At 41.8% G+C, this 27,402-nt stretch overlaps 28 pseudogenes; all 28 read left to right on the plus strand.

The window, feature by feature from the left end:
• Positions 1-226: 226 nt before the first annotated feature.
• LOC137115030 (5S ribosomal RNA) lies at positions 227-345 on the plus strand (annotated as a pseudogene).
• Positions 346-1,201: 856 nt separating this feature from the next.
• On the plus strand, positions 1,202-1,320 carry LOC137114561 (5S ribosomal RNA; annotated as a pseudogene).
• An 856-nt stretch (positions 1,321-2,176) lies between these two features.
• On the plus strand, positions 2,177-2,295 carry LOC137115228 (5S ribosomal RNA; annotated as a pseudogene).
• An 857-nt stretch (positions 2,296-3,152) lies between these two features.
• Positions 3,153-3,271, plus strand: LOC137115031 (5S ribosomal RNA; annotated as a pseudogene).
• An 853-nt stretch (positions 3,272-4,124) lies between these two features.
• Positions 4,125-4,243, plus strand: LOC137114763 (5S ribosomal RNA; annotated as a pseudogene).
• An 853-nt stretch (positions 4,244-5,096) lies between these two features.
• On the plus strand, positions 5,097-5,215 carry LOC137114649 (5S ribosomal RNA; annotated as a pseudogene).
• Positions 5,216-6,072: 857 nt separating this feature from the next.
• Positions 6,073-6,191, plus strand: LOC137114742 (5S ribosomal RNA; annotated as a pseudogene).
• An 857-nt stretch (positions 6,192-7,048) lies between these two features.
• On the plus strand, positions 7,049-7,167 carry LOC137115032 (5S ribosomal RNA; annotated as a pseudogene).
• An 856-nt stretch (positions 7,168-8,023) lies between these two features.
• Positions 8,024-8,142, plus strand: LOC137115033 (5S ribosomal RNA; annotated as a pseudogene).
• An 853-nt stretch (positions 8,143-8,995) lies between these two features.
• On the plus strand, positions 8,996-9,114 carry LOC137114764 (5S ribosomal RNA; annotated as a pseudogene).
• Positions 9,115-9,967: 853 nt separating this feature from the next.
• Positions 9,968-10,086, plus strand: LOC137114811 (5S ribosomal RNA; annotated as a pseudogene).
• An 857-nt stretch (positions 10,087-10,943) lies between these two features.
• Positions 10,944-11,062, plus strand: LOC137115034 (5S ribosomal RNA; annotated as a pseudogene).
• An 853-nt stretch (positions 11,063-11,915) lies between these two features.
• On the plus strand, positions 11,916-12,034 carry LOC137114562 (5S ribosomal RNA; annotated as a pseudogene).
• Positions 12,035-12,891: 857 nt separating this feature from the next.
• LOC137114805 (5S ribosomal RNA) lies at positions 12,892-13,010 on the plus strand (annotated as a pseudogene).
• Positions 13,011-13,867: 857 nt separating this feature from the next.
• On the plus strand, positions 13,868-13,986 carry LOC137115035 (5S ribosomal RNA; annotated as a pseudogene).
• An 853-nt stretch (positions 13,987-14,839) lies between these two features.
• LOC137114496 (5S ribosomal RNA) lies at positions 14,840-14,958 on the plus strand (annotated as a pseudogene).
• Positions 14,959-15,811: 853 nt separating this feature from the next.
• LOC137114563 (5S ribosomal RNA) lies at positions 15,812-15,930 on the plus strand (annotated as a pseudogene).
• Positions 15,931-16,786: 856 nt separating this feature from the next.
• On the plus strand, positions 16,787-16,905 carry LOC137115036 (5S ribosomal RNA; annotated as a pseudogene).
• Positions 16,906-17,762: 857 nt separating this feature from the next.
• Positions 17,763-17,881, plus strand: LOC137115037 (5S ribosomal RNA; annotated as a pseudogene).
• An 853-nt stretch (positions 17,882-18,734) lies between these two features.
• On the plus strand, positions 18,735-18,852 carry LOC137114684 (5S ribosomal RNA; annotated as a pseudogene).
• Positions 18,853-19,705: 853 nt separating this feature from the next.
• On the plus strand, positions 19,706-19,824 carry LOC137114863 (5S ribosomal RNA; annotated as a pseudogene).
• An 857-nt stretch (positions 19,825-20,681) lies between these two features.
• Positions 20,682-20,800, plus strand: LOC137115242 (5S ribosomal RNA; annotated as a pseudogene).
• Positions 20,801-21,657: 857 nt separating this feature from the next.
• LOC137114775 (5S ribosomal RNA) lies at positions 21,658-21,776 on the plus strand (annotated as a pseudogene).
• An 857-nt stretch (positions 21,777-22,633) lies between these two features.
• Positions 22,634-22,752, plus strand: LOC137115040 (5S ribosomal RNA; annotated as a pseudogene).
• Positions 22,753-23,605: 853 nt separating this feature from the next.
• Positions 23,606-23,724, plus strand: LOC137114497 (5S ribosomal RNA; annotated as a pseudogene).
• An 853-nt stretch (positions 23,725-24,577) lies between these two features.
• Positions 24,578-24,696, plus strand: LOC137114564 (5S ribosomal RNA; annotated as a pseudogene).
• Positions 24,697-25,549: 853 nt separating this feature from the next.
• Positions 25,550-25,668, plus strand: LOC137114614 (5S ribosomal RNA; annotated as a pseudogene).
• An 853-nt stretch (positions 25,669-26,521) lies between these two features.
• Positions 26,522-26,640, plus strand: LOC137115181 (5S ribosomal RNA; annotated as a pseudogene).
• Positions 26,641-27,402: the final 762 nt, after the last annotated feature.

A 27,402-nucleotide genomic window follows, 5' to 3' on the forward strand; every position in this document is an offset into this window, starting at 1 on the left:
AATATCATTCTGTTGGAACATCTCAATCCTGGATTTTGGTTTGAGGATCGGAGAGGGAACATCCAAATTTATCTTTGTCTGTTTCACCCTGACCCCCTAGACAGGGGCGTAACAGACCAGTACAGTTATAGTACTTTGTACTTTGCCATATTTATCTTCTTCTTAGCAAGTGTCATGCATTCTGCTTCTCCAGCGTTTTTAAGAGCTGTTGATGATGTCAAATGCAGCTTACGGCCACACCGCTCTCTAAGCGCCCGATCTCGTCCGATCTCGGCAGCCAAATAGAGCCGGGCCTGGTTAGTACTTGGTAGGAAGACCGCCTGGGAATACCAGGTGCTGTAAGCTTTTTTGCTTGGGTTTACGGGCAGCACAAGCTGGTGTTACTGCCTATTTATTCATAGAAATTGTTCTATATTTTCATCAAATTTTGTTCTTTCATTGCTGTTTTGCTACTTTATTGGTTTGCCAACCATCGTGCTTCATTACTAGTAGACCATGTTACGGTCCTGGCCATATGTGTTGTTTTTATTTTCTTGTTCTTATAGGTGCCCTGCCTGATTGGCCGGATTGGGGGGCAGTACAGGAAGCTGATTGGTCCATCCTACACTTCCTGGAGTTTTAAAAGTACGGTTCCTAACAGCAAGCGAGGCTCTTTCTGGCATCAGCACCTGTTTGCTGTTCTTGGTTTCCAAACCTTATTTAGCATTTTTGAATTGTTAGGTTTTGTGACGTGGTTTTGTTATAAATTGTATATTTTGTAAATAGTATTAAATCTGTAGGGGTGAACTGCCATTTTCTTTGGACCGTTTTCACATTAGGGAGTTAGGGTTAGCGACTGTCTTTTGGTTTGTTTATTTCTATCAGGCTAGCTAGCACTTTCTGTGGGAAATGGCTTATTTTGTTTATTATGTTGGCCTTGGTTCGCCCTGAGTTGTAGTGTCATGTTTTGTTTGACACTTTCTTTCGTTTAAAATAAATATCATTCTGTTGGAACATCTCGATCCTGGATTATGGTTTGGAGACCGGAGAGGGAACATCCTAATTTATCTTTGTATGTTGCACCCTGACCCCCTAGACAGGGGCGTAACAGACCAGTACAGTTATAGTACTTTGTACTTTGCCACATTTATCTTCTTCTTAGCAAGTGTCATGCATTCTGCTTCTCCAGCGTTTTTAAGAGCTGTTGATGATGTCAAATGCAGCTTACGGCCACACCGCTCTCTAAGCGCCCGATCTCGTCCGATCTCGGCAGCCAAATAGAACCGGGCCTGGTTAGTACTTGGTAGGAAGACCGCCTGGGAATACCAGGTGCTGTAAGCTTTTTTGCTTGGGTTTACGGGCAGCACAAGCTGGTGTTACTGCCTATTTATTCATAGAAATTGTTCTATATTTTCATCAAATTTTGTTCTTTCATTGCTGTTTTGCTACTTTATTGGTTTGCCAACCATCGTGCTTCATTACTAGTAGACCATGTTACGGTCCTGGCCATATGTGTTGTTTTTATTTTCTTGTTCTTATAGGTGCCCTGCCTGATTGGCCGGATTGGGGGGCAGTACAGGAAGCTGATTGGTCCATCCTACACTTCCTGGAGTTTTAAAAGTACGGTTCCCAACAGCAAGCGAGGCTCTTTCTGGCATCAGCACCTGTTTGCTGTTCTTGGTTTCCAAACCTTATTTAGCATTTTTGAATTGTTAGGTTTTGTGACGTGGTTTTGTTATAAATTGTATATTTTGTAAATAGTATTAAATCTGTAGGGGTGAACTGCCATTTTCTTTGGACCGTTTTCACATTAGGGAGTTAGGGTTAGCGACTGTCTTTTGGTTTGTTTATTTCTATCAGGCTAGCTAGCACTTTCTGTGGGAAATGGCTTATTTTGTTTATTATGTTGGCCTTGGTTCGCCCTGAGTTGTAGTGTCATGTTTTGTTTGACACTTTCTTTCGTTTAAAATAAATATCATTCTGTTGGAACATCTCGATCCTGGATTATGGTTTGGAGACCGGAGAGGGAACATCCTAATTTATCTTTGTATGTTGCACCCTGACCCCCTAGACAGGGGCGTAACAGACCAGTACAGTTATAGTACTTTGTACTTTGCCACATTTATCTTCTTCTTAGCAAGTGTCATGCATTCTGCTTCTCCAGCGTTTTTAAGAGCTGTTGATGATGTCAAATGCAGCTTACGGCCACACCGCTCTCTAAGCGCCCGATCTCGTCCGATCTCGGCAGCCAAATAGAGCCGGGCCTGGTTAGTACTTGGTAGGAAGACCGCCTGGGAATACCAGGTGCTGTAAGTTTTTTTGCTTGGGTTTACGGGCAGCACAAGCTGGTGTTACTGCCTATTTATTCATAGAAATTGTTCCATATTTTCATCAAATTTTGTTCTTTCATTGCTGTTTTGCTACTTTATTGGTTTGCCAACCATCGTGCTTCATTACTAGTAGACCATGTTACGGTCCTGGCCATATGTGTTGTTTTTATTTTGTTGTTCTTATAGGTGCCCTGCCTTATCTGCCGGATTGGGGGGCAGTACAGGAAGCTGATTGGTCCATCCTTCACTTCCTGGAGTTTTAAAAGTACGGTTCCCAACAGCTAGCGAGGCTCTTTCTGGCAGCAGCACCTGTTTGCTGTTCTTGGTTTCCAAACCTTATTTAGCATTTTTGAATTGTTAGGTTTTGTGCCGTGGTTTTGTTTATAAATTGTATATTTTGTAAATAGTATTAAATCTGTAGGGGTGAACTGCCATTTTCTTTGGAGTGTTTTCACATTAGGGAGTTAGGGTTAGCGACTATCTTTTGGTTTGTTTATTTTTATCAGGCTAGCTAACACTTTCTGTGGGAAATGGCTTATTTTGTTTATTATGTTGGCCTTGGTTCGCCATGAGTTGTAGTGTCATGTTTTGTTTGACACTTTCTTTCGTTTAAAATAAATATCATTCTGTTGGAACATCTCAATCCTGGATTTTGGTTTGAGGATCGGAGAGGGAACATCCAAATTTATCTTTGTATGTTTCACCCTGACCCCCTAGACAGGGGCGTAACAGACCAGTACAGTTATAGTACTTTGTACTTTGCCATATTTATCTTCTTCTTAGCAAGTGTCATGCAATCTGCTTCTCCAGCGTTTTTAAGAGCTGTTGATGATGTCAAATGCAGCTTACGGCCACACCGCTCTCTAAGCGCCCGATCTCGTCCGATCTCGGCAGCCAAATAGAGCCGGGCCTGGTTAGTACTTGGTAGGAAGACCGCCTGGGAATACCAGGTGCTGTAAGCTTTTTTGCTTGGGTTTACGGGCAGCACAAGCTGGTGTTACTGCCTATTTATTCATAGAAATTGTTCTATATTTTCATCAAATTTTGTTCTTTCATTGCTGTTTTGCTACTTTATTGGTTTGCCAACCATCGTGCTTCATTACTAGTAGACCATGTTACGGTCCTGGCCATATGTGTTGTTTTTATTTTCTTGTTCTTATAGGTGCCCTGCCTGATTGGCCAGATTGGGGGGCAGTACAGGAAGCTGATTGGTCCATCCTACACTTCCTGGAGTTTTAAAAGTACGGTTCCCAACAGCAAGCGAGGCTCTTTCTGGCATCAGCACCTGTTTGCTGTTCTTGGTTTCCAAACCTTATTTAGCATTTTTGAATTGTTAGGTTTTGTGACGTGGTTTTGTTATAAATTGTATATTTTGTAAATAGTATTAAATCTGTAGGGGTGAACTGCCATTTTCTTTGGACCGTTTTCACATTAGGGAGTTAGGGTTAGCGACTGTCTTTTGGTTTGTTTATTTCTATCAGGCTAGCTAGCACTTTCTGTGGGAAATGGCTTATTTTGTTTATTATGTTGGCCTTGGTTCGCCATGAGTTGTGTCATTTTTTGTTTGTCACTTTCTTTCGTTTAAAATAAATATCATTCTGTTGGAACATCTCGATCCTGGATTTTGGTTTGGGGATCGGAGAGGGAACATGCTAATTTATCTTTGTATATTGCACCCTGACCCCCTAGACAGGGGCGTAACAGACCAGTACAGTTATAGTACTTTGTACTTTGCCACATTTATCTTCTTCTTAGCAAGTGTCATGCATTCTGCTTCTCCAGCGTTTTTAAGAGCTGTTGATGATGTCAAATGCAGCTTACGGCCCCACCGCTCTCTAAGCGCTCGATCTCGTCCGATCTCGGCAGCCAAATAGAGCCGAGCCTGGTTAGAACTTGGTAGGAAGACCGCCTGGGAATACCAGGTGCTGTAAGCTTTTTTGCTTAGGTTTACGGGCAGCACAAGCTGGTGTTACTGCCTATTTATTCATAGAAATTGTTCTATATTTTCATCAAATTTTGTTCTTTCATTGCTGTTTTGCTACTTTATTGGTTTGCCAACCATCGTGCTTCATTACTAGTAGACCATGTTACGGTCCTGGCCATATGTGTTGTTTTTATTTTCTTGTTCTTATAGGTGCCCTGCCTGATTGGCCGGATTGGGGGGCAGTACAGGAAGCTGATTGGTCCATCCTACACTTCCTGGAGTTTTAAAAGTACGGTTCCCAACAGCAAGCGAGGCTCTTTCTGGCATCAGCACCTGTTTGCTGTTCTTGGTTTCCAAACCTTATTTAGCATTTTTGAATTGTTAGGTTTTGTGACGTGGTTTTGTTATAAATTGTATATTTTGTAAATAGTATTAAATCTGTAGGGGTGAACTGCCATTTTCTTTGGACCGTTTTCACATTAGGGAGTTAGGGTTAGCGACTGTCTTTTGGTTTGTTTATTTCTATCAGGCTAGCTAGCACTTTCTGTGGGAAATGGCTTATTTTGTTTATTATGTTGGCCTTGGTTCGCCATGAGTTGTGTCATTTTTTGTTTGTCACTTTCTTTCGTTTAAAATAAATATCATTCTGTTGGAACATCTCGATCCTGGATTTTGGTTTGGGGATCGGAGAGGGAACATGCTAATTTATCTTTGTATGTTGCACCCTGACCCCCTAGACAGGGGCGTAACAGACCAGTACAGTTATAGTACTTTGTACTTTGCCACATTTATCTTCTTCTTAGCAAGTGTCATGCATTCTGCTTCTCCAGCGTTTTTAAGAGCTGTTGATGATGTCAAATGCAGCTTACGGCCCCACCGCTCTCTAAGTGCCCGATCTCGTCCGATCTCGGCAGCCAAATAGAGCCGGGCCTGGTTAGTACTTGGTAGGAAGACCGCCTGGGAATACCAGGTGCTGTAAGCTTTTTTGCTTGGGTTTACGGGCAGCACAAGCTGGTGTTACTGCCTATTTATTCATAGAAATTGTTCTATATTTTCATCAAATTTTGTTCTTTCATTGCTGTTTTGCTACTTTATTGGTTTGCCAACCATCGTGCTTCATTACTAGTAGACCATGTTACGGTCCTGGCCATATGTGTTGTTTTTATTTTGTTGTTCTTATAGGTGCCCTGCCTGATTGGCCGGATTGGGGGGCAGTACAGGAAGCTGATTGGTCCATCCTACACTTCCTGGAGTTTTAAAAGTACGGTTCCCAACAGCTAGCGAGGCTCTTTCTGGCATCAGCACCTGTTTGCTGTTCTTGGTTTCCAAACCTTATTTAGCATTTTTGAATTGTTAGGTTTTGTGCCGTGGTTTTGTTTATAAATTGTATATTTTGTAAATAGTATTAAATCTGTAGGGGTGAACTGCCATTTTCTTTGGACTGTTTTCACATTAGGGAGTTAGGGTTAGCGACTGTCTTTTGGTTTGTTTATTTCTATCAGGCTAGCTAGCACTTTCTGTGGGAAATGGCTTATTTTGTTTATTATGTTGGCCTTGGTTCGCCCTGAGTTGTAGTGTCATGTTTTGTTTGACACTTTCTTTCGTTTAAAATAAATATCATTCTGTTGGAACATCTCGATCCTGGATTTTGGTTTGGGTATCGGAGAGGGAACATGCTAATTTATCTTTGTATGTTGCACCCTGACCCCCTAGACAGGGGCGTAACAGACCAGTACAGTTATAGTACTTTGTACTTTGCCACATTTATCTTCTTCTTAGCAAGTGTCATGCATTCTGCTTCTCCAGCGTTTTTAAGAGCTGTTGATGATGTCAAATGCAGCTTACGGCCACACTGCTCTCTAAGCGCCCGATCCCGTCCGATCTCAGCAGCCAAATATGGCCGGGCCTTGTTAGTACTTGGTAGGAAGACCGCCTGGGAATACCAGGTGCTGTAAGCTTCTTTGCTTGGGTTTACGGGCAGCACAAGCTGGTGTTACTGCCTATTTATTCATAGAAATTGTTCTATATTTTCATCAAATTTTGTTCTTTCATTGCTGTTTTGCTACTTTATTGGTTTGCCAACCATCGTGCTTCATTACTAGTAGACCATGTTACAGTCCTGGCCATATGTGTTGTTTTTATTTTCTTGTTCTTATAGGTGCCCTGCCTGATTGGCCGGATTGGGGGGCAGTACAGGAAGCTGATTGGTCCATCCTACACTTCCTGGAGTTTTAAAAGTACGGTTCCCAACAGCTAGCGAGGCTCTTTCTGGCATCAGCACCTGTTTGCTTTTCTTGGTTTCCAAACCTTATTTAGCATTTTTGAATTGTTAGGTTTTGTGCCGTGGATTTGTTTATAAATTGTATATTTTGTAAATAGTATTAAATCTGTAGGGGTGAACTGCCATTTTCTTTGGAGTGTTTTCACATTAGGGAGTTAGGGTTAGCGACTATCTTTTGGTTTGTTTATTTCTATCAGGCTAGCTAACACTTTCGGTGGGAAATGGCTTATTTTGTTTATTATGTTGGCCTTGGTTCGCCCTGAGTTGTAGAGTCATGTTTTGTTTGACACTTTCTTTCGTTTAAAATAAATATCATTCTGTTGGAACATCTCAATCCTGGATTTTGGTTTGAGGATCGGAGAGGGAACATCCAAATTTATCTTTGTCTGTTTCACCCTGACCCCCTAGACAGGGGCGTAACAGACCAGTACAGTTATAGTACTTTGTACTTTGCCATATTTATCTTCTTCTTAGCAAGTGTCATGCATTCTGCTTCTCCAGCGTTTTTAAGAGCTGTTGATGATGTCAAATGCAGCTTACGGCCACACCGCTCTCTAAGCGCCCGATCTCGTCCGATCTCGGCAGCCAAATAGAGCCGGGCCTGGTTAGTACTTGGTAGGAAGACCGCCTGGGAATACCAGGTGCTGTAAGCTTTTTTGCTTGGGTTTACGGGCAGCACAAGCTGGTGTTACTGCCTATTTATTCATAGAAATTGTTCTATATTTTCATCAAATTTTGTTCTTTCATTGCTGTTTTGCTACTTTATTGGTTTGCCAACCATCGTGCTTCATTACTAGTAGACCATGTTACGGTCCTGGCCATATGTGTTGTTTTTATTTTCTTGTTCTTATAGGTGCCCTGCCTGATTGGCCGGATTGGGGGGCAGTACAGGAAGCTGATTGGTCCATCCTACACTTCCTGGAGTTTTAAAAGTACGGTTCCTAACAGCAAGCGAGGCTCTTTCTGGCATCAGCACCTGTTTGCTGTTCTTGGTTTCCAAACCTTATTTAGCATTTTTGAATTGTTAGGTTTTGTGACGTGGTTTTGTTATAAATTGTATATTTTGTAAATAGTATTAAATCTGTAGGGGTGAACTGCCATTTTCTTTGGACCGTTTTCACATTAGGGAGTTAGGGTTAGCGACTGTCTTTTGGTTTGTTTATTTCTATCAGGCTAGCTAGCACTTTCTGTGGGAAATGGCTTATTTTGTTTATTATGTTGGCCTTGGTTCGCCCTGAGTTGTAGTGTCATGTTTTGTTTGACACTTTCTTTCGTTTAAAATAAATATCATTCTGTTGGAACATCTCGATCCTGGATTATGGTTTGGAGACCGGAGAGGGAACATCCTAATTTATCTTTGTATGTTGCACCCTGACCCCCTAGACAGGGGCGTAACAGACCAGTACAGTTATAGTACTTTGTACTTTGCCACATTTATCTTCTTCTTAGCAAGTGTCATGCATTCTGCTTCTCCAGCGTTTTTAAGAGCTGTTGATGATGTCAAATGCAGCTTACGGCCACACCGCTCTCTAAGCGCCCGATCTCGTCCGATCTCGGCAGCCAAATAGAGCCGGGCCTGGTTAGTACTTGGTAGGAAGACCGCCTGGGAATACCAGGTGCTGTAAGCTTTTTTGCTTGGGTTTACGGGCAGCACAAGCTGGTGTTACTGCCTATTTATTCATAGAAATTGTTCTATATTTTCATCAAATTTTGTTCTTTCATTGCTGTTTTGCTACTTTATTGGTTTGCCAACCATCGTGCTTCATTACTAGTAGACCATGTTACGGTCCTGGCCATATGTGTTGTTTTTATTTTCTTGTTCTTATAGGTGCCCTGCCTGATTGGCCAGATTGGGGGGCAGTACAGGAAGCTGATTGGTCCATCCTACACTTCCTGGAGTTTTAAAAGTACGGTTCCCAACAGCAAGCGAGGCTCTTTCTGGCATCAGCACCTGTTTGCTGTTCTTGGTTTCCAAACCTTATTTAGCATTTTTGAATTGTTAGGTTTTGTGACGTGGTTTTGTTATAAATTGTATATTTTGTAAATAGTATTAAATCTGTAGGGGTGAACTGCCATTTTCTTTGGACCGTTTTCACATTAGGGAGTTAGGGTTAGCGACTGTCTTTTGGTTTGTTTATTTCTATCAGGCTAGCTAGCACTTTCTGTGGGAAATGGCTTATTTTGTTTATTATGTTGGCCTTGGTTCGCCATGAGTTGTGTCATTTTTTGTTTGTCACTTTCTTTCGTTTAAAATAAATATCATTCTGTTGGAACATCTCGATCCTGGATTTTGGTTTGGGGATCGGAGAGGGAACATGCTAATTTATCTTTGTATGTTGCACCCTGACCCCCTAGACAGGGGCGTAACAGACCAGTACAGTTATAGTACTTTGTACTTTGCCACATTTATCTTCTTCTTAGCAAGTGTCATGCATTCTGCTTCTCCAGCGTTTTTAAGAGCTGTTGATAATGTCAAATGCAGCTTACGGCCCCACCGCTCTCTAAGCGCTCGATCTCGTCCGATCTCGGCAGCCAAATAGAGCCGAGCCTGGTTAGAACTTGGTAGGAAGACCGCCTGGGAATACCAGGTGCTGTAAGCTTTTTTGCTTAGGTTTACGGGCAGCACAAGCTGGTGTTACTGCCTATTTATTCATAGAAATTGTTCTATATTTTCATCAAATTTTGTTCTTTCATTGCTGTTTTGCTACTTTATTGGTTTGCCAACCATCGTGCTTCATTACTAGTAGACCATGTTACGGTCCTGGCCATATGTGTTGTTTTTATTTTCTTGTTCTTATAGGTGCCCTGCCTGATTGGCCGGATTGGGGGGCAGTACAGGAAGCTGATTGGTCCATCCTACACTTCCTGGAGTTTTAAAAGTACGGTTCCCAACAGCAAGCGAGGCTCTTTCTGGCATCAGCACCTGTTTGCTGTTCTTGGTTTCCAAACCTTATTTAGCATTTTTGAATTGTTAGGTTTTGTGACGTGGTTTTGTTATAAATTGTATATTTTGTAAATAGTATTAAATCTGTAGGGGTGAACTGCCATTTTCTTTGGACCGTTTTCACATTAGGGAGTTAGGGTTAGCGACTGTCTTTTGGTTTGTTTATTTCTATCAGGCTAGCTAGCACTTTCTGTGGGAAATGGCTTATTTTGTTTATTATGTTGGCCTTGGTTCGCCATGAGTTGTGTCATTTTTTGTTTGTCACTTTCTTTCGTTTAAAATAAATATCATTCTGTTGGAACATCTCGATCCTGGATTTTGGTTTGGGGATCGGAGAGGGAACATGCTAATTTATCTTTGTATGTTGCACCCTGACCCCCTAGACAGGGGCGTAACAGACCAGTACAGTTATAGTACTTTGTACTTTGCCACATTTATCTTCTTCTTAGCAAGTGTCATGCATTCTGCTTCTCCAGCGTTTTTAAGAGCTGTTGATGATGTCAAATGCAGCTTACGGCCCCACCGCTCTCTAAGCGCCCGATCCCGTCCGATCTCAGCAGCCAAATATGGCCGGGCCTTGTTAGTACTTGGTAGGAAGACCGCCTGGGAATACCACGTGCTGTAAGCTTCTTTGCTTGGGTTTACGGGCAGCACAAGCTGGTGTTACTGCCTATTTATTCATAGAAATTGTTCTATATTTTCATCAAATTTTGTTCTTTCATTGCTGTTTTGCTACTTTATTGGTTTGCCAACCATCGTGCTTCATTACTAGTAGACCATGTTACAGTCCTGGCCATATGTGTTGTTTTTATTTTCTTGTTCTTATAGGTGCCCTGCCTGATTGGCCGGATTGGGGGGCAGTACAGGAAGCTGATTGGTCCATCCTACACTTCCTGGAGTTTTAAAAGTACGGTTCCCAACAGCTAGCGAGGCTCTTTCTGGCATCAGCACCTGTTTGCTTTTCTTGGTTTCCAAACCTTATTTAGCATTTTTGAATTGTTAGGTTTTGTGCCGTGGATTTGTTTATAAATTGTATATTTTGTAAATAGTATTAAATCTGTAGGGGTGAACTGCCATTTTCTTTGGAGTGTTTTCACATTAGGGAGTTAGGGTTAGCGACTATCTTTTGGTTTGTTTATTTCTATCAGGCTAGCTAACACTTTCGGTGGGAAATGGCTTATTTTGTTTATTATGTTGGCCTTGGTTCGCCCTGAGTTGTAGAGTCATGTTTTGTTTGACACTTTCTTTCGTTTAAAATAAATATCATTCTGTTGGAACATCTCAATCCTGGATTTTGGTTTGAGGATCGGAGAGGGAACATCCAAATTTATCTTTGTCTGTTTCACCCTGACCCCCTAGACAGGGGCGTAACAGACCAGTACAGTTATAGTACTTTGTACTTTGCCATATTTATCTTCTTCTTAGCAAGTGTCATGCATTCTGCTTCTCCAGCGTTTTTAAGAGCTGTTGATGATGTCAAATGCAGCTTACGGCCACACCGCTCTCTAAGCGCCCGATCTCGTCCGATCTCGGCAGCCAAATAGAGCCGGGCCTGGTTAGTACTTGGTAGGAAGACCGCCTGGGAATACCAGGTGCTGTAAGCTTTTTTGCTTGGGTTTACGGGCAGCACAAGCTGGTGTTACTGCCTATTTATTCATAGAAATTGTTCTATATTTTCATCAAATTTTGTTCTTTCATTGCTGTTTTGCTACTTTATTGGTTTGCCAACCATCGTGCTTCATTACTAGTAGACCATGTTACGGTCCTGGCCATATGTGTTGTTTTTATTTTCTTGTTCTTATAGGTGCCCTGCCTGATTGGCCGGATTGGGGGGCAGTACAGGAAGCTGATTGGTCCATCCTACACTTCCTGGAGTTTTAAAAGTACGGTTCCCAACAGCAAGCGAGGCTCTTTCTGGCATCAGCACCTGTTTGCTGTTCTTGGTTTCCAAACCGTATTTAGCATTTTTGAATTGTTAGGTTTTGTGACGTGGTTTTGTTATAAATTGTATATTTTGTAAATAGTATTAAATCTGTAGGGGTGAACTGCCATTTTCTTTGGACCGTTTTCACATTAGGGAGTTAGGGTTAGCGACTGTCTTTTGGTTTGTTTATTTCTATCAGGCTAGCTAGCACTTTCTGTGGGAAATGGCTTATTTTGTTTATTATGTTGGCCTTGGTTCGCCCTGAGTTGTGTCATTTTTTGTTTGTCACTTTCTTTCGTTTAAAATAAATATCATTCTGTTGGAACATCTCGATCCTGGATTTTGGTTTGGGGATCGGAGAGGGAACATGCTAATTTATCTTTGTATGTTGCACCCTGACCCCCTAGACAGGGGCGTAAAAGACCAGTACAGTTATAGTACTTTGTACTTTGCCACATTTATCTTCTTCTTAGCAAGTGTCATGCATTCTGCTTCTCCAGCGTTTTTAAGAGCTGTTGATGATGTCAAATGCAGCTTACGGCCACACCGCTCTCTAAGCGCCCGATCTCGTCCGATCTCGGCAGCCAAATAGAACCGGGCCTGGTTAGTACTTGGTAGGAAGACCGCCTGGGAATACCAGGTGCTGTAAGCTTTTTTGCTTGGGTTTACGGGCAGCACAAGCTGGTGTTACTGCCTATTTATTCATAGAAATTGTTCTATATTTTCATCAAATTTTGTTCTTTCATTGCTGTTTTGCTACTTTATTGGTTTGCCAACCATCGTGCTTCATTACTAGTAGACCATGTTACGGTCCTGGCCATATGTGTTGTTTTTATTTTGTTGTTCTTATAGGTGCCCTGCCTGATTGGCCGGATTGGGGGGCAGTACAGGAAGCTGATTGGTCCATCCTACACTTCCTGGAGTTTTAAAAGTACGGTTCCCAACAGCTAGCGAGGCTCTTTCTGGCATCAGCACCTGTTTGCTGTTCTTGGTTTCCAAACCTTATTTAGCATTTTTGAATTGTTAGGTTTTGTGCCGTGGTTTTGTTTATAAATTGTATATTTTGTAAATAGTATTAAATCTGTAGGGGTGAACTGCCATTTTCTTTGGACTGTTTTCACATTAGGGAGTTAGGGTTAGCGACTGTCTTTTGGTTTGTTTATTTCTATCAGGCTAGCTAGCACTTTCTGTGGGAAATGGCTTATTTTGTTTATTATGTTGGCCTTGGTTCGCCCTGAGTTGTAGTGTCATGTTTTGTTTGACACTTTCTTTCGTTTAAAATAAATATCATTCTGTTGGAACATCTCGATCCTGGATTTTGGTTTGGGGATCGGAGAGGGAACATGCTAATTTATCTTTGTATGTTGCACCCTGACCCCCTAGACAGGGGCGTAACAGACCAGTACAGTTATAGTACTTTGTACTTTGCCACATTTATCTTCTTCTTAGCAAGTGTCATGCATTCTGCTTCTCCAGCGTTTTTAAGAGCTGTTGATGATGTCAAATGCAGCTTACGGCCACACTGCTCTCTAAGCGCCCGATCCCGTCCGATCTCAGCAGCCAAATATGGCCGGGCCTTGTTAGTACTTGGTAGGAAGACCGCCTGGGAATACCACGTGCTGTAAGCTTCTTTGCTTGGGTTTACGGGCAGCACAAGCTGGTGTTACTGCCTATTTATTCATAGAAATTGTTCTATATTTTCATCAAATTTTATTCTTTCATTGCTGTTTTGCTACTTTATTGGTTTGCCAACCATCGTGCTTCATTACTAGTAGACCATGTTACAGTCCTGGCCATATGTGTTGTTTTTATTTTCTTGTTCTTATAGGTGCCCTGCCTGATTGGCCGGATTGGGGGGCAGTACAGGAAGCTGATTGGTCCATCCTACACTTCCTGGAGTTTTAAAAGTACGGTTCCCAAAAGCTAGCGAGGCTCTTTCTGGCATCAGCACCTGTTTGCTTTTCTTGGTTTCCAAACCTTATTTAGCATTTTTGAATTGTTAGGTTTTGTGCCGTGGATTTGTTTATAAATTGTATATTTTGTAAATAGTATTAAATCTGTAGGGGTGAACTGCCATTTTCTTTGGAGTGTTTTCACATTAGGGAGTTAGGGTTAGCGACTATCTTTTGGTTTGTTTATTTCTATCAGGCTAGCTAACACTTTCGGTGGGAAATGGCTTATTTTGTTTATTATGTTGGCCTTGGTTCGCCCTGAGTTGTAGAGTCATGTTTTGTTTGACACTTTCTTTCGTTTAAAATAAATATCATTCTGTTGGAACATCTCAATCCTGGATTTTGGTTTGAGGATCGGAGAGGGAACATCCAAATTTATCTTTGTCTGTTTCACCCTGACCCCCTAGACAGGGGCGTAACAGACCAGTACAGTTATAGTACTTTGTACTTTGCCATATTTATCTTCTTCTTAGCAAGTGTCATGCATTCTGCTTCTCCAGCGTTTTTAAGAGCTGTTGATGATGTCAAATGCAGCTTACGGCCACACCGCTCTCTAAGCGCCCGATCTCGTCCGATCTCGGCAGCCAAATAGAGCCGGGCCTGGTTAGTACTTGGTAGGAAGACCGCCTGGGAATACCAGGTGCTGTAAGCTTTTTTGCTTGGGTTTACGGGCAGCACAAGCTGGTGTTACTGCCTATTTATTCATAGAAATTGTTCTATATTTTCATCAAATTTTGTTCTTTCATTGCTGTTTTGCTACTTTATTGGTTTGCCAACCATCGTGCTTCATTACTAGTAGACCATGTTACGGTCCTGGCCATATGTGTTGTTTTTATTTTCTTGTTCTTATAGGTGCCCTGCCTGATTGGCCGGATTGGGGGGCAGTACAGGAAGCTGATTGGTCCATCCTACACTTCCTGGAGTTTTAAAAGTACGGTTCCTAACAGCAAGCGAGGCTCTTTCTGGCATCAGCACCTGTTTGCTGTTCTTGGTTTCCAAACCTTATTTAGCATTTTTGAATTGTTAGGTTTTGTGACGTGGTTTTGTTATAAATTGTATATTTTGTAAATAGTATTAAATCTGTAGGGGTGAACTGCCATTTTCTTTGGACCGTTTTCACATTAGGGAGTTAGGGTTAGCGACTGTCTTTTGGTTTGTTTATTTCTATCAGGCTAGCTAGCACTTTCTGTGGGAAATGGCTTATTTTGTTTATTATGTTGGCCTTGGTTCGCCATGAGTTGTGTCATTTTTTGTTTGTCACTTTCTTTCGTTTAAAATAAATATCATTCTGTTGGAACATCTCGATCCTGGATTTTGGTTTGGGGATCGGAGAGGGAACATGCTAATTTATCTTTGTATGTTGCACCCTGACCCCCTAGACAGGGGCGTAACAGACCAGTACAGTTATAGTACTTTGTACTTTGCCACATTTATCTTCTTCTTAGCAAGTGTCATGCATTCTGCTTCTCCAGCGTTTTTAAGAGCTGTTGATGATGTCAAATGCAGCTTACGGCCCCACCGCTCTCTAAGCGCCCGATCTCGTCCGATCTCGGCAGCCAAATAGAGCCGGGCCTGGTTAGTACTTGGTAGGAAGACCGCCTGGGAATACCAGGTGCTGTAAGCTTTTTTGCTTGGGTTTACGGGCAGCACAAGCTGGTGTTACTGCCTATTTATTCATAGAAATTGTTCTATATTTTCATCAAATTTTGTTCTTTCATTGCTGTTTTGCTACTTTATTGGTTTGCCAACCATCGTGCTTCATTACTAGTAGACCATGTTACGGTCCTGGCCATATGTGTTGTTTTTATTTTCTTGTTCTTATAGGTGCCCTGCCTGATTGGCCGGATTGGGGGGCAGTACAGGAAGCTGATTGGTCCATCCTACACTTCCTGGAGTTTTAAAAGTACGGTTCCCAACAGCAAGCGAGGCTCTTTCTGGCATCAGCACCTGTTTGCTGTTCTTGGTTTCCAAACCGTATTTAGCATTTTTGAATTGTTAGGTTTTGTGACGTGGTTTTGTTATAAATTGTATATTTTGTAAATAGTATTAAATCTGTAGGGGTGAACTGCCATTTTCTTTGGACCGTTTTCACATTAGGGAGTTAGGGTTAGCGACTGTCTTTTGGTTTGTTTATTTCTATCAGGCTAGCTAGCACTTTCTGTGGGAAATGGCTTATTTTGTTTATTATGTTGGCCTTGGTTCGCCCTGAGTTGTGTCATTTTTTGTTTGTCACTTTCTTTCGTTTAAAATAAATATCATTCTGTTGGAACATCTCGATCCTGGATTTTGGTTTGGGGATCGGAGAGGGAACATGCTAATTTATCTTTGTATGTTGCACCCTGACCCCCTAGACAGGGGCGTAAAAGACCAGTACAGTTATAGTACTTTGTACTTTGCCACATTTATCTTCTTCTTAGCAAGTGTCATGCATTCTGCTTCTCCAGCGTTTTTAAGAGCTGTTGATGATGTCAAATGCAGCTTACGGCCACACCGCTCTCTAAGCGCCCGATCTCGTCCGATCTCGGCAGCCAAATAGAACCGGGCCTGGTTAGTACTTGGTAGGAAGACCGCCTGGGAATACCAGGTGCTGTAAGCTTTTTTGCTTGGGTTTACGGGCAGCACAAGCTGGTGTTACTGCCTATTTATTCATAGAAATTGTTCTATATTTTCATCAAATTTTGTTCTTTCATTGCTGTTTTGCTACTTTATTGGTTTGCCAACCATCGTGCTTCATTACTAGTAGACCATGTTACGGTCCTGGCCATATGTGTTGTTTTTATTTTCTTGTTCTTATAGGTGCCCTGCCTGATTGGCCGGATTGGGGGGCAGTACAGGAAGCTGATTGGTCCATCCTACACTTCCTGGAGTTTTAAAAGTACGGTTCCCAACAGCAAGCGAGGCTCTTTCTGGCATCAGCACCTGTTTGCTGTTCTTGGTTTCCAAACCTTATTTAGCATTTTTGAATTGTTAGGTTTTGTGACGTGGTTTTGTTATAAATTGTATATTTTGTAAATAGTATTAAATCTGTAGGGGTGAACTGCCATTTTCTTTGGACCGTTTTCACATTAGGGAGTTAGGGTTAGCGACTGTCTTTTGGTTTGTTTATTTCTATCAGGCTAGCTAGCACTTTCTGTGGGAAATGGCTTATTTTGTTTATTATGTTGGCCTTGGTTCGCCCTGAGTTGTAGTGTCATGTTTTGTTTGACACTTTCTTTCGTTTAAAATAAATATCATTCTGTTGGAACATCTCGATCCTGGATTATGGTTTGGAGACCGGAGAGGGAACATCCTAATTTATCTTTGTATGTTGCACCCTGACCCCCTAGACAGGGGCGTAACAGACCAGTACAGTTATAGTACTTTGTACTTTGCCACATTTATCTTCTTCTTAGCAAGTGTCATGCATTCTGCTTCTCCAGCGTTTTTAAGAGCTGTTGATGATGTCAAATGCAGCTTACGGCCACACCGCTCTCTAAGCGCCCGATCTCGTCCGATCTCGGCAGCCAAATAGAGCCGGGCCTGGTTAGTACTTGGTAGGAAGACCGCCTGGGAATACCAGGTGCTGTAAGCTTTTTTGCTTGGGTTTACGGGCAGCACAAGCTGGTGTTACTGCCTATTTATTCATAGAAATTGTTCTATATTTTCATCAAATTTTGTTCTTTCATTGCTGTTTTGCTACTTTATTGGTTTGCCAACCATCGTGCTTCATTACTAGTAGACCATGTTACGGTCCTGGCCATATGTGTTGTTTTTATTTTCTTTTTCTTATAGGTGACCTGCCTGATTGGCCGGATTGGGGGGCAGTACAGGAAGCTGATTGGTCCATCCTACACTTCCTGGAGTTTTAAAAGTACGGTTCCCAACAGCTAGCGAGGCTCTTTCTGGCATCAGCACCTGTTTGCTGTTCTTGGTTTCCAAACTGTATTTAGCATTTTTGAATTGTTAGGTTTTGTGCCGTGGTTTTGTTTATAAATTGTATATTTTGTAAATAGTATTAAATCTGTAGGGGTGAACTGCCATTTTCTTTGGACTGTTTTCACATTAGGGAGTTATGGTTAGCGACTGTCTTTTGGTTTGTTTATTTCTATCAGGCTAGCTAGCACTTTCTGTGGGAAATGGCTTATTTTGTTTATTATGTTGGCCTTGGTTCGCCCTGAGTTGTAGTGTCATGTTTTGTTTGACACTTTCTTTCGTTTAAAATAAATATCATTCTGTTGGAACATCTCGATCCTGGATTATGGTTTGGAGACCGGAGAGGGAACATCCTAATTTATCTTTGTATGTTGCACCCTGACCCCCTAGACAGGGGCGTAACAGACCAGTACAGTTATAGTACTTTGTACTTTGCCACATTTATCTTCTTCTTAGCAAGTGTCATGCATTCTGCTTCTCCAGCGTTTTTAAGAGCTGTTGATGATGTCAAATGCAGCTTACGGCCACACCGCTCTCTAAGCGCCCGATCTCGTCCGATCTCGGCAGCCAAATAGAGCCGGGCCTGGTTAGTACTTGGTAGGAAGACCGCCTGGGAATACCAGGTGCTGTAAGCTTTTTTGCTTGGGTTTACGGGCAGCACAAGCTGGTGTTACTGCCTATTTATTCATAGAAATTGTTCTATATTTTCATCAAATTTTGTTCTTTCATTGCTGTTTTGCTACTTTATTGGTTTGCCAACCATCGTGCTTCATTACTAGTAGACCATGTTACGGTCCTGGCCATATGTGTTGTTTTTATTTTCTTGTTCTTATAGGTGCCCTGCCTGATTGGCCGGATTGGGGGGCAGTACAGGAAGCTGATTGGTCCATCCTACACTTCCTGGAGTTTTAAAAGTACGGTTCCCAACAGCAAGCGAGGCTCTTTCTGGCATCAGCACCTGTTTGCTGTTCTTGGTTTCCAAACCTTATTTAGCATTTTTGAATTGTTAGGTTTTGTGACGTGGTTTTGTTATAAATTGTATATTTTGTAAATAGTATTAAATCTGTAGGGGTGAACTGCCATTTTCTTTGGACCGTTTTCACATTAGGGAGTTAAGGTTAGCGACTGTCTTTTGGTTTGTTTATTTCTATCAGGCTAGCTAGCACTTTCTGTGGGAAATGGCTTATTTTGTTTATTATGTTGGCCTTGGTTCGCCCTGAGTTGTGTCATTTTTTGTTTGTCACTTTCTTTCGTTTAAAATAAATATCATTCTGTTGGAACATCTCGATCCTGGATTTTGGTTTGGGGATCGGAGAGGGAACATGCTAATTTATCTTTGTATGTTGCACCCTGACCCCCTAGACAGGGGCGTAACAGACCAGTACAGTTATAGTACTTTGTACTTTGCCACATTTATCTTCTTCTTAGTAAGTGTCATGCATTCTGCTTCTCTAGCGTTTTTAAGAGCTGTTGATGATGTCAAATGCAGCTTACGGCCACACGCTCTCTAAGCGCCCGATCTCGTCCGATCTCGGCAGCCAAATAGAGCCGGGCCTGGTTAGTACTTGGTAGGAAGACCGCCTGGGAATACCAGGTGCTGTAAGCTTTTTTGCTTGGGTTTACGGGCAGCACAAGCTGGTGTTACTGCCTATTTATTCATAGAAATTGTTCTATATTTTCATCAAATTTTGTTCTTTCATTGCTGTTTTGCTACTTTATTGGTTTGCCAACCATCGTGCTTCATTACTAGTAGACCATGTTACGGTCCTGGCCATATGTGTTGTTTTTATTTTCTTTTTCTTATAGGTGCCCTGCCTGATTGGCCGGATTGGGGGGCAGTACAGGAAGCTGATTGGTCCATCCTACACTTCCTGGAGTTTTAAAAGTACGGTTCCCAACAGCAAGCGAGGCTCTTTCTGGCATCAGCACCTGTTTGCTGTTCTTGGTTTCCAAACCTTATTTAGCATTTTTGAATTGTTAGGTTTTGTGACGTGGTTTTGTTATAAATTGTATATTTTGTAAATAGTATTAAATCTGTAGGGGTGAACTGCCATTTTCTTTGGACCGTTTTCACATTAGGGAGTTAGGGTTAGCGACTGTCTTTTGGTTTGTTTATTTCTATCAGGCTAGCTAGCACTTTCTGTGGGAAATGGCTTATTTTGTTTATTATGTTGGCCTTGGTTCGCCCTGAGTTGTGTCATTTTTTGTTTGTCACTTTCTTTCGTTTAAAATAAATATCATTCTGTTGGAACATCTCGATCCTGGATTTTGGTTTGGGGATCGGAGAGGGAACATGCTAATTTATCTTTGTATGTTGCACCCTGACCCCCTAGACAGGGGCGTAACAGACCAGTACAGTTATAGTACTTTGTACTTTGCCACATTTATCTTCTTCTTAGCAAGTGTCATGCATTCTGCTTCTCCAGCGTTTTTAAGAGCTGTTGATGATGTCAAATGCAGCTTACGGCCACACCGCTCTTTAAGCGCCCGATCTCGTCCGATCTCGGCAGCCAAATAGAGCCGGGCCTGGTTAGTACTTGGTAGGAAGACCGCCTGGGAATACCAGGTGCTGTAAGCTTTTTTGCTTGGGTTTACGGGCAGCACAAGCTGGTGTTACTGCCTATTTATTCATAGAAATTGTTCTATATTTTCATCAAATTTTGTTCTTTCATTGCTGTTTTGCTACTTTATTGGTTTGCCAACCATCGTGCTTCATTACTAGTAGACCATGTTACGGTCCTGGCCATATGTGTTGTTTTTATTTTCTTGTTCTTATAGGTGCCCTGCCTGATTGGCCGGATTGGGGGGCAGTACAGGAAGCTGATTGGTCCATCCTACACTTCCTGGAGTTTTAAAAGTACGGTTCCCAACAGCAAGCGAGGCTCTTTCTGGCATCAGCACCTGTTTGCTGTTCTTGGTTTCCAAACCTTATTTAGCATTTTTGAATTGTTAGGTTTTGTGCCGTGGTTTTGTTTATAAATTGTATATTTTGTAAATAGTATTAAATCTGTAGGGGTGAACTGCCATTTTCTTTGGAGTGTTTTCACATTAGGGAGTTAGGGTTAGCGACTGTCTTTTGGTTTGTTTATTTCTATCAGGCTAGCTAGCACTTTCTGTGGGAAATGGCTTATTTTGTTTATTATGTTGGCCTTGGTTCGCCCTGAGTTGTAGTGTCATGTTTTGTTTGACACTTTCTTTCGTTTAAAATAAATATCATTCTGTTGGAACATCTCGATCCTGGATTTTGGTTTGGGGATCGGAGAGGGAACATGCTAATTTATCTTTGTATGTTGCACCCTGACCCCCTAGACAGCGGCGTAACAGACCAGTACAGTTATAGTACTTTGTACTTTGCCATATTTATCTTCTTCTTAGCAAGTGTCATGCATTCTGCTTCTCCAGCGTTTTTAAGAGCTGTTGATGATGTCAAATGCAGCTTACGGCCACACCGCTCTCTAAGTGCCCGATCTCGTCCGATCTCGGCAGCCAAATAGAGCCGGGCCTGGTTAGTACTTGGTAGGAAGACCGCCTGGGAATACCAGGTGCTGTAAGCTTTTTTGCTTGGGTTTACGGGCAGCACAAGCTGGTGTTACTGCCTATTTATTCATAGAAATTGTTCTATATTTTCATCAAATTTTGTTCTTTCATTGCTGTTTTGCTACTTTATTGGTTTGCCAACCATCGTGCTTCATTACTAGTAGACCATGTTACGGTCCTGGCCATATGTGTTGTTTTTATTTTGTTGTTCTTATAGGTGCCCTGCCTGATTGGCCGGATTGGGGGGCAGTACAGGAAGCTGATTGGTCCATCCTACACTTCCTGGAGTTTTAAAAGTACGGTTCCCAACAGCTAGCGAGGCTCTTTCTGGCATCAGCACCTGTTTGCTGTTCTTGGTTTCCAAACCTTATTTAGCATTTTTGAATTGTTAGGTTTTGTGCCGTGGTTTTGTTTATAAATTGTATATTTTGTAAATAGTATTAAATCTGTAGGGGTGAACTGCCATTTTCTTTGGACTGTTTTCACATTAGGGAGTTAGGGTTAGCGACTGTCTTTTGGTTTGTTTATTTCTATCAGGCTAGCTAGCACTTTCTGTGGGAAATGGCTTATTTTGTTTATTATGTTGGCCTTGGTTCGCCCTGAGTTGTAGTGTCATGTTTTGTTTGACACTTTCTTTCGTTTAAAATAAATATCATTCTGTTGGAACATCTCGATCCTGGATTTTGGTTTGGGGATCGGAGAGGGAACATGCTAATTTATCTTTGTATGTTGCACCCTGACCCCCTAGACAGGGGCGTAACAGACCAGTACAGTTATAGTACTTTGTACTTTGCCACATTTATCTTCTTCTTAGCAAGTGTCATGCATTCTGCTTCTCCAGCGTTTTTAAGAGCTGTTGATGATGTCAAATGCAGCTTACGGCCACACTGCTCTCTAAGCGCCTGATCCCGTCCGATCTCAGCAGCCAAATATGGCCGGGCCTTGTTAGTACTTGGTAGGAAGACCGCCTGGGAATACCACGTGCTGTAAGCTTCTTTGCTTGGGTTTACGGGCAGCACAAGCTGGTGTTACTGCCTATTTATTCATAGAAATTGTTCTATATTTTCATCAAATTTTGTTCTTTCATTGCTGTTTTGCTACTTTATTGGTTTGCCAACCATCGTGCTTCATTACTAGTAGACCATGTTACAGTCCTGGCCATATGTGTTGTTTTTATTTTCTTGTTCTTATAGGTGCCCTGCCTGATTGGCCGGATTGGGGGGCAGTACAGGAAGCTGATTGGTCCATCCTACACTTCCTGGAGTTTTAAAAGTACGGTTCCCAACAGCTAGCGAGGCTCTTTCTGGCATCAGCACCTGTTTGCTTTTCTTGGTTTCCAAACCTTATTTAGCATTTTTGAATTGTTAGGTTTTGTGCCGTGGATTTGTTTATAAATTGTATATTTTGTAAATAGTATTAAATCTGTAGGGGTGAACTGCCATTTTCTTTGGAGTGTTTTCACATTAGGGAGTTAGGGTTAGCGACTATCTTTTGGTTTGTTTATTTCTATCAGGCTAGCTAACACTTTCGGTGGGAAATGGCTTATTTTGTTTATTATGTTGGCCTTGGTTCGCCCTGAGTTGTAGAGTCATGTTTTGTTTGACACTTTCTTTCGTTTAAAATAAATATCATTCTGTTGGAACATCTCAATCCTGGATTTTGGTTTGAGGATCGGAGAGGGAACATCCAAATTTATCTTTGTCTGTTTCACCCTGACCCCCTAGACAGGGGCGTAACAGACCAGTACAGTTATAGTACTTTGTACTTTGCCATATTTATCTTCTTCTTAGCAAGTGTCATGCATTCTGCTTCTCCAGCGTTTTTAAGAGCTGTTGATGATGTCAAATGCAGCTTACGGCCACACCGCTCTCTAAGCGCCCGATCTCGTCCGATCTCGGCAGCCAAATAGAGCCGGGCCTGGTTAGTACTTGGTAGGAAGACCGCCTGGGAATACCAGGTGCTGTAAGCTTTTTTGCTTGGGTTTACGGGCAGCACAAGCTGGTGTTACTGCCTATTTATTCATAGAAATTGTTCTATATTTTCATCAAATTTTGTTCTTTCATTGCTGTTTTGCTACTTTATTGGTTTGCCAACCATCGTGCTTCATTACTAGTAGACCATGTTACGGTCCTGGCCATATGTGTTGTTTTTATTTTCTTGTTCTTATAGGTGCCCTGCCTGATTGGCCGGATTGGGGGGCAGTACAGGAAGCTGATTGGTCCATCCTACACTTCCTGGAGTTTTAAAAGTACGGTTCCTAACAGCAAGCGAGGCTCTTTCTGGCATCAGCACCTGTTTGCTGTTCTTGGTTTCCAAACCTTATTTAGCATTTTTGAATTGTTAGGTTTTGTGACGTGGTTTTGTTATAAATTGTATATTTTGTAAATAGTATTAAATCTGTAGGGGTGAACTGCCATTTTCTTTGGACCGTTTTCACATTAGGGAGTTAGGGTTAGCGACTGTCTTTTGGTTTGTTTATTTCTATCAGGCTAGCTAGCACTTTCTGTGGGAAATGGCTTATTTTGTTTATTATGTTGGCCTTGGTTCGCCATGAGTTGTGTCATTTTTTGTTTGTCACTTTCTTTCGTTTAAAATAAATATCATTCTGTTGGAACATCTCGATCCTGGATTTTGGTTTGGGGATCGGAGAGGGAACATGCTAATTTATCTTTGTATGTTGCACCCTGACCCCCTAGACAGGGGCGTAACAGACCAGTACAGTTATAGTACTTTGTACTTTGCCACATTTATCTTCTTCTTAGCAAGTGTCATGCATTCTGCTTCTCCAGCGTTTTTAAGAGCTGTTGATGATGTCAAATGCAGCTTACGGCCCCACCGCTCTCTAAGCGCCCGATCTCGTCCGATCTCGGCAGCCAAATAGAGCCGGGCCTGGTTAGTACTTGGTAGGAAGACCGCCTGGGAATACCAGGTGCTGTAAGCTTTTTTGCTTGGGTTTACGGGCAGCACAAGCTGGTGTTACTGCCTATTTATTCATAGAAATTGTTCTATATTTTCATCAAATTTTGTTCTTTCATTGCTGTTTTGCTACTTTATTGGTTTGCCAACCATCGTGCTTCATTACTAGTAGACCATGTTACGGTCCTGGCCATATGTGTTGTTTTTATTTTCTTGTTCTTATAGGTGCCCTGCCTGATTGGCCGGATTGGGGGGCAGTACAGGAAGCTGATTGGTCCATCCTACACTTCCTGGAGTTTTAAAAGTACGGTTCCCAACAGCAAGCGAGGCTCTTTCTGGCATCAGCACCTGTTTGCTGTTCTTGGTTTCCAAACCGTATTTAGCATTTTTGAATTGTTAGGTTTTGTGACGTGGTTTTGTTATAAATTGTATATTTTGTAAATAGTATTAAATCTGTAGGGGTGAACTGCCATTTTCTTTGGACCGTTTTCACATTAGGGAGTTAGGGTTAGCGACTGTCTTTTGGTTTGTTTATTTCTATCAGGCTAGCTAGCACTTTCTGTGGGAAATGGCTTATTTTGTTTATTATGTTGGCCTTGGTTCGCCCTGAGTTGTGTCATTTTTTGTTTGTCACTTTCTTTCGTTTAAAATAAATATCATTCTGTTGGAACATCTCGATCCTGGATTTTGGTTTGGGGATCGGAGAGGGAACATGCTAATTTATCTTTGTATGTTGCACCCTGACCCCCTAGACAGGGGCGTAAAAGACCAGTACAGTTATAGTACTTTGTACTTTGCCACATTTATCTTCTTCTTAGCAAGTGTCATGCATTCTGCTTCTCCAGCGTTTTTAAGAGCTGTTGATGATGTCAAATGCAGCTTACGGCCACACCGCTCTCTAAGCGCCCGATCTCGTCCGATCTCGGCAGCCAAATAGAACCGGGCCTGGTTAGTACTTGGTAGGAAGACCGCCTGGGAATACCAGGTGCTGTAAGCTTTTTTGCTTGGGTTTACGGGCAGCACAAGCTGGTGTTACTGCCTATTTATTCATAGAAATTGTTCTATATTTTCATCAAATTTTGTTCTTTCATTGCTGTTTTGCTACTTTATTGGTTTGCCAACCATCGTGCTTCATTACTAGTAGACCATGTTACGGTCCTGGCCATATGTGTTGTTTTTATTTTCTTGTTCTTATAGGTGCCCTGCCTGATTGGCCGGATTGGGGGGCAGTACAGGAAGCTGATTGGTCCATCCTACACTTCCTGGAGTTTTAAAAGTACGGTTCCCAACAGCAAGCGAGGCTCTTTCTGGCATCAGCACCTGTTTGCTGTTCTTGGTTTCCAAACCTTATTTAGCATTTTTGAATTGTTAGGTTTTGTGACGTGGTTTTGTTATAAATTGTATATTTTGTAAATAGTATTAAATCTGTAGGGGTGAACTGCCATTTTCTTTGGACCGTTTTCACATTAGGGAGTTAGGGTTAGCGACTGTCTTTTGGTTTGTTTATTTCTATCAGGCTAGCTAGCACTTTCTGTGGGAAATGGCTTATTTTGTTTATTATGTTGGCCTTGGTTCGCCATGAGTTGTGTCATTTTTTGTTTGTCACTTTCTTTCGTTTAAAATAAATATCATTCTGTTGGAACATCTCGATCCTGGATTTTGGTTTGGGGATCGGAGAGGGAACATGCTAATTTATCTTTGTATGTTGCACCCTGACCCCCTAGACAGGGGCGTAACAGACCAGTACAGTTATAGTACTTTGTACTTTGCCACATTTATCTTCTTCTTAGTAAGTGTCATGCATTGTGCTTCTCTAGCGTTTTTAAGAGCTGTTGATGATGTCAAATGCAGCTTACGGCCAAACCGCTCTCTAAGCGCCCGATCTCGTCCGATCTCAGCAGCCAAATAGAGCCGGGCCTGGTTAGTACTTGGTAGGAAGACCGCCTGGGAATACCAGGTGCTGTAAGCTTTTTTGCTTGGGTTTACGGGCAGCACAAGCTGGTGTTACTGCCTATTTATTCATAGAAATTGTTCTATATTTTCATCAAATTTTGTTCTTTCATTGCTGTTTTGCTACTTTATTGGTTTGCCAACCATCGTGCTTCATTACTAGTAGACCATGTTACGGTCCTGGCCATATGTGTTGTTTTTATTTTCTTGTTCTTATAGGTGCCCTGCCTGATTGGCCGGATTGGGGGGCAGTACAGGAATCTGATTGGTCCATCCTACACTTCCTGGAGTTTTAAAAGTACGGTTCCCAACAGCAAGCGAGGCTCTTTCTGGCATCAGCACCTGTTTGCTGTTCTTGGTTTCCAAACCTTATTTAGCATTTTTGAATTGTTAGGTTTTGTGACGTGGTTTTGTTATAAATTGTATATTTTGTAAATAGTATTAAATCTGTAGGGGTGAACTGCCATTTTCTTTGGACCGTTTTCACATTAGGGAGTTAGGGTTAGCGACTGTCTTTTGGTTTGTTTATTTCTATCAGGCTAGCTAGCACTTTCTGTGGGAAATGGCTTATTTTGTTTATTATGTTGGCCTTGGTTCGCCATGAGTTGTGTCATTTTTTGTTTGTCACTTTCTTTCGTTTAAAATAAATATCATTCTGTTGGAACATCTCGATCCTGGATTTTGGTTTGGGGATCGGAGAGGGAACATGCTAATTTATCTTTGTATGTTGCACCCTGACCCCCTAGACAGGGGCGTAACAGACCAGTACAGTTATAGTACTTTGTACTTTGCCACATTTATCTTCTTCTTAGTAAGTGTCATGCATTGTGCTTCTCTAGCGTTTTTAAGAGCTGTTGATGATGTCAAATGCAGCTTACGGCCAAACCGCTCTCTAAGCGCCCGATCTCGTCCGATCTCGGCAGCCAAATAGAGCCGGGCCTGGTTAGTACTTGGTAGGAAGACCGCCTGGGAATACCAGGTGCTGTAAGCTTTTTTGCTTGGGTTTACGGGCAGCACAAGCTGGTGTTACTGCCTATTTATTCATAGAAATTGTTCTATATTTTCATCAAATTTTGTTCTTTCATTGCTGTTTTGCTACTTTATTGGTTTGCCAACCATCGTGCTTCATTACTAGTAGACCATGTTACGGTCCTGGCCATATGTGTTGTTTTTATTTTCTTGTTCTTATAGGTGCCCTGCCTGATTGGCCGGATTGGGGGGCAGTACAGGAAGCTGATTGGTCCATCCTACACTTCCTGGAGTTTTAAAAGTACGGTTCCCAACAGCAAGCGAGGCTCTTTCTGGCATCAGCACCTGTTTGCTGTTCTTGGTTTCCAAACCTTATTTAGCATTTTTGAATTGTTAGGTTTTGTGACGTGGTTTTGTTATAAATTGTATATTTTGTAAATAGTATTAAATCTGTAGGGGTGAACTGCCATTTTCTTTGGACCGTTTTCACATTAGGGAGTTAGGGTTAGCGACTGTCTTTTGGTTTGTTTATTTCTATCAGGCTAGCTAGCACTTTCTGTGGGAAATGGCTTATTTTGTTTATTATGTTGGCCTTGGTTCGCCCTGAGTTGTAGTGTCATGTTTTGTTTGACACTTTCTTTCGTTTAAAATAAATATCATTCTGTTGGAACATCTCGATCCTGGATTATGGTTTGGAGACCGGAGAGGGAACATCCTAATTTATCTTTGTATGTTGCACCCTGACCCCCTAGACAGGGGCGTAACAGACCAGTACAGTTATAGT

The sequence above is a fragment of the Channa argus genome, unplaced genomic scaffold (genome assembly GCF_033026475.1).
Source record: "Channa argus isolate prfri unplaced genomic scaffold, Channa argus male v1.0 Contig020, whole genome shotgun sequence".
Taxonomy (NCBI): Eukaryota; Metazoa; Chordata; class Actinopteri; order Anabantiformes; family Channidae; genus Channa; species Channa argus.